General features: G+C 45.1%; 1 long non-coding RNA gene across 1 annotated transcript; it reads right to left on the minus strand.

Moving 5' to 3' along the window:
* Positions 1-657: 657 nt before the first annotated feature.
* On the minus strand, positions 658-4,356 carry LOC118880397. Its single transcript, XR_005016280.1, has 4 exons — positions 4,296-4,356; positions 3,749-3,807; positions 2,339-2,450; positions 658-833 (listed from the first exon to the last, which is right to left on the minus strand). It is a non-coding gene; the product is annotated as an uncharacterized LOC118880397 (long non-coding RNA).
* Between the last annotated feature and the right edge of the window lie 1,197 nt (positions 4,357-5,553).

The raw sequence follows: 5,553 nt of genomic DNA on the forward strand, positions 1-5,553 counted from the left end.
AGATTCCCATCTGTAAAATGGGGACAGCAACAGTACCTATCTCATGAGGTTCTTAGGAAGATAAAGTGAGATGATATTTGTGAAGTACTTTACACGGTGTACAGCACATGGGGAAATCTACTATAACAAACATTTCCTAGGTGCCTATTTGACCTGATTCTTAAGGGTAAATAGGATACAGCCACGGAAACTGCAGATCAGGCAAGAGGAACAGCCTGGGCAAAGGCCCTGAGGGTGTGAAGGAGAGTGGTTTTGAGGAGCTGTGCAGAGCCTTCTGGGGGAGATCAGACAGATGTAAGTAAATAAATTCCTCCCCTACCACTGGAGACTATAAGACTAGGCAATCCAGCATGTAGGAAGGGAGGTAGGACTTCCCCAGTTTAGGATGAGGAAAGACAGATTCTGGGCCTGGTCGCTCTGCCAAGAAGTGAAGGTGCCCTGCAGATATATAGGGAGTTTGTGAATGGGTGGGTTGGATTCTTCTTAACCTCAGGTGTTGCAATTAAGCTGACCATTCTCAATTCATAGGGTGTGTTACCACCATTTATTCATGCAAGGCTCTCCTTTGCTTTTTATTTTATTATCATTTTTTCTTTTATTCTTGTTATTAGTCACCTGCTACAGCAATACTGCTGCATAACAAACAACCTCATAATCCCAGAGGCTTACAACAACAAATTTACAATTTTTTTTTCATACGTGAGGGGCTGCAGGTTGACTGATCCAGTGATTTGGCTGATCCAGGCTGAGCCCAGCTGGGTCAGGTTGGCTCCAGGCTTCCTGATGGGCAAAGGTCTGCTCCATGGGTCCCAGACTGAGTTGGCAGCAGCTGCCTAGAGCGTGAGTTTATCATGGCAGATCATAGAAGTGCAAGAGAAGAGGGCAAACCCAAATGTGCATTTAAAGCCATTGTTTGTGTCACATCTTTTAACATTTCATTGGTGAAGTCACATGACCATATTCAAAGTCAAGAGGCAGAGAAGTTCGCTCTACCACATTGAAGATAGCAAGGTGGAGAATTATAATTCTATAACAGAAGGGAGTGAGGATCGAGAATAATGATCCAATCTACCCCAATTCCCCATTCACAATTTCTTTTTCCTCCCTACTACAGGCACCTACTCTTATGTATGTCCAATAGATAGATAGATAGATACATACATACATAGACACATAGAGAGATAAAGACACCAAGATATACATACAAATATATATATAGTCATTAAAATTCTAAAGTATTACTTTTTATTTTATTATTTACAATAAAATATTGTTTTAAATAAACTTTGGTGGGACTAATTTACATTCAATAAATTCAGGTACTTGTTTTGATTATCTAGTTTGATGAATTTTAATAAATGTATATACTCGTGTAACCTCCACAATCAAGACATAGAACACTTCATCATCCCAGAAAAAGTTCACTTGTACCTCTTTGGAGTCAACTCTACCACCCCTGCCCCCAGCTTTCTTTCTGCCTCTGTAGATTAGGTTTGACTGTGCTCAACTTTCATATAAATGGAACCATCCTACTGCATGTAGTCTTTTGTGTCTGGCTTCCTTCATTTAGCATAATGCTTTTGAGATTCATCCATGTTGTGGCCTGAATCAGCAGTTCATTTCCTTTTCCTTGCTGAGTAGTACTCCACTGTATGAATGTACCACAGTGTATTAATCCATTCAGCTGTTGAGAGACTTTGGTATTTTTTTAATTTATATAAGTGATAGGGCTTTACACATATTACTCTGTTTCTTACTTTTTCATATAAAATATTCTATGGCCATCATGTTGCTAATGTGTAGCTCTGCTTTGCTTTTCTGGCTGCTGCAGAATCATCCACACCTTCCTGCACCTCATTTCCTCTGTCCATTCAGCTAGTGAAGGACAGTCAGCTTGCCTGTTTGCCAACACTAACAATGCTGCAATGAACAGCCTCACGCAGGTGTTCTTATATATCTGCGTGACTGGTGCTCTGGGGTTAATACCCAAGAATTGGATTTCTGCAGTATGATGTATGCAAACATTAAACATCATAAAATACTGGCAAACTACTCCTCAAACTGCCCACCAGCATGCATTAGGGATTTCGTTCTCCCACATGCTCACCAGCTGTTGATGTTCTCAACTTTCTGGTTTTTACCAATGAGATAGAAATACACTCCATACCATTTAGGTCTAGTGTGTTTCTCAGATTACTGTTGATTCTTTTCTTGTACACTTATCCAGACTTACTGTCAAGGTTGTGAACTGGGCAGCTTTCCTTTTTTCTTTTTTTTTTTTCTGGAACAACTCATATAATACAAGAAGCATCTGCTTCTTAATATTTGTAGAACTCACCTGTAAAACCATCTGGGCATGGTACTTTTTTCCTTATGGCAGGATGAGGCCTTAACACCCTTGATCCCATATTTTGCTCTTTCTGGGGAAGCCTGGATGTCTTGCTTGCTACCTATCAGATACACATGGGCCAAAGAAGATAACGTTGCTGCTGGGTGGAGGAGGAAGGGACAAGGGAAGGGGGAAACCAGGGATAAGGGTAGTCACTGAGCCTGGGATCCAGAGAAGCAATGGTGTACAATATAAAAACAGGCTTTGGGGCTTCCCTGGTGGCGCAGTGGTTAAGAATCTGCATGCCAATGCAGGGGACATGGGTTCGAGCCCTGGTCGGAGAAGATCCCACATGCCGCGGAGCAACCAAGCCCGTGTGCCACAGCTACTGAGCCTGCGCTCTAGAGGCCGAGAGCCACAACTACTGAGCCCATGTGCCACAACTACTGAAGCCCACGTGCCCATAGCCTGTGCTCTGCAACTGCAGCAAGAGAAGACACCGCAATGAGAAGCCCATGCACGGCAATGAAGAGTAGCCCCTGCTCACCACAACTAGAGAAAACCCAAGCACAGCAACGAAGACCCAACGTAGCCAAAAATAAACAAATAAAATAAATAAATTAAAAAAAAATTTTTTTTAAAGCAGGTTTTGTTCAGATTAGAAGTGACAAGGGAGAGAGAAAAGGGCTGGGACTCTGTGTCATGTCTCTGTGCGTGTGTGTGTGTACCTAGTGACTCTTGGTATACCTAGTGTATATGCCCATGTATATTACGCTCAATGTCTATTTGCGTAGACATCATACTTGGCACATGTACATTTCCATACATCCACATAGGCACACACCTACCTGTCATTTTTACCAGGGCCTATTTATACAAGCTCTGTGAAGTGTGTGTGTGTGTGTGTGCATTTTACAGTCGATTATTATTTACCATTTGCATAATCTGAATATTACACTGTGTTTAGTGCATTTGTATCTATTGTGTTATTGGTAAAGATTCTGCACACAGGATATGGCTGCATGTGTGTGTGCATGCATGTGTACATATGTGTATGATGGGAGGGTATTACATAGAACACGTATTATTACATAAACTGAGAATCTCATTATGTGAGTTTATTTGTTAAACAAAACACATTTAACAATTGTGTTTGCACACAAAAATGTGTATGTGTATGTGTGTGTGTGTGTGTGTGTGTGTAGGGGGGTGTTACCCCTGTGTTTATTTCCACAGACCACACACTGCATTTGCAAGTTGCTGTCTGTCTGTTACACCCACACAGCCTTCCCTGCCCCCTCCCCAAGCCTGTTTGTAAAGACACCGGCATAATGTGGATGTGTGTGTGAATGTGTGTGTGTGTGTTTGCCTTTTATTTTGCTCACTGTTCTGTGACAACAGAATGCTTTCCCCGCTTACCTCCTCTTCCACATTGCAATCCTTTGGGGGATATCAAGGGCAAGCCAGAGAAGGGTTACCTGGAGAAAAGGGTTGCTAAGCAACCAAACCCCCACCACCCCGGAGCACCACCAACCCAAAACTCCGTTCCAGGCCTGCAACCAGATTAGCATATTAATGAGGCTGTAATTTCCCCCGAATTGTCTGCTCCTACACACTCAACTCACAGCACACTGGCCCAGGAGTTTGCTATGCAAATAAACTGGTTTTACAGACTGCGACTTAATTAACTCATCAAGTTCATCCTCCTAACAGAAAAGGCAGACGAACTACAGATTAATGAACCTGTGTTTGCTCGCCCCTCTCTCTCTCTCCCCTGCCACGGCGAGCCGCCTTTCTCTTTTTATGGCCCGTTTCTCTTCCTTCTCCTCCTGAACCGGTAGCTCCCAAAACCCACCTGGGGTTCTCTTCCACATTCCTCTGGCATTTCCCAATCCAAGCCTGGTGCCCCCCACCCCCTAAGTGCCCCTTCTTTCTCATCCCTGCCCAGAGCCCCTAGTCCCCTCACCCAGCTCCAGGGATCAAAGCCTCACGCCATCAGATTCCTCAACCCAGCAGACGACTGGAAACAGGGACGCTGTTCCTTTAACGAGAGAAAGAGTGCCGGCTTTATTTTTGACACACGATTCATACTTTAGCCCCAGCCCTGATATTCAATCAGCTGAATACAGGCTCTGGAAGAAGAGGCATTCTCCCTGCCTGCGTGTTAATTAGAAACACTAGTCCTGGCTGCTGCCCACACTAATCAACTTTCTCCAGTCTTGATGGAAGACACACACACAGGAGGGGTCTCTGAAACACTTGGTGGAGAAGTTCTCAATGCCTGGGATGCAGGAAGCCCCTCAGGAGGGAGTAGCTTTGAACACTGGACCATTTCTCCTTATATCCTTTTTCTTTTCTCTCTGCATTCACCCCTCACTGAGGCCTGGGGGTAGGATCACCTCCTCCAGGAAGTCTTCTCTGGTTTGGTGACATTCAATAGGTGGATCTAAACTGGAAGAGAGCCCGATATTGGATGATCACGGCATTTGCACCCCCCCCAAATCCCTGACCTCCATACAAGACCTTCCACAACTTCTCCAGCTCCATAGATAATCTGCTTAATAACTTTCTGCCCCCTCCCCAGACTTCCCTGTCCAAGTTCAGGTGCTATTATTTCTCACATGAATTGTTGCACCCATGTCCTATATCAGTTCTCCGTGCCTGCTGCCTTATTTCTTTCCAACCAGCCTTCACTGTGCCACCAGAGAAATAAACCAGGCCCTCCCCTACTCAAACACCTTTAATGGCTCCCTGTGGCCCTCGGGACAAAGTCCAAATGTCATATAACATTCAAGGCCATCTATGATCTGGCGCTACCTAACCTCCCTCAGATTCTCCCCACACCCCAAATGTTTGTGGTTCTGACATATGAGTGAATGTAAGACTCACCTGACACCTTTGTGAAAATACAGATTCCTGCCCCATCCCCCTGAGACTCTGCTGCTGTAGGTCTGGGGTGGGCCCAGGAATCTGCATCTTTAGCTTGTATCCCTGGTGACATGGTTACGGGTCATCTTTGGACCACTCTATAAGAGACCCTGTCCTGTGTGAGCTGAAATTCCCTCCCGCCTCCACCTGGCCTAAGCACTGGCTCGGGACTGGCCCGCTGACGTCTCCCGCCTGGCGCTCCTCCGTTGCCTGGAAGGAGTAAATGGGGACCCTTCCCCCAGATCCCCCAGCCCCATGGGTCCCCTCACTCCTGCCTGTGAGCAGTGAGCTCCTGT

Source organism: Balaenoptera musculus, chromosome 14, assembly GCF_009873245.2.
Source record: "Balaenoptera musculus isolate JJ_BM4_2016_0621 chromosome 14, mBalMus1.pri.v3, whole genome shotgun sequence".
Lineage (NCBI taxonomy): Eukaryota > Metazoa > Chordata > Mammalia > Artiodactyla > Balaenopteridae > Balaenoptera > Balaenoptera musculus.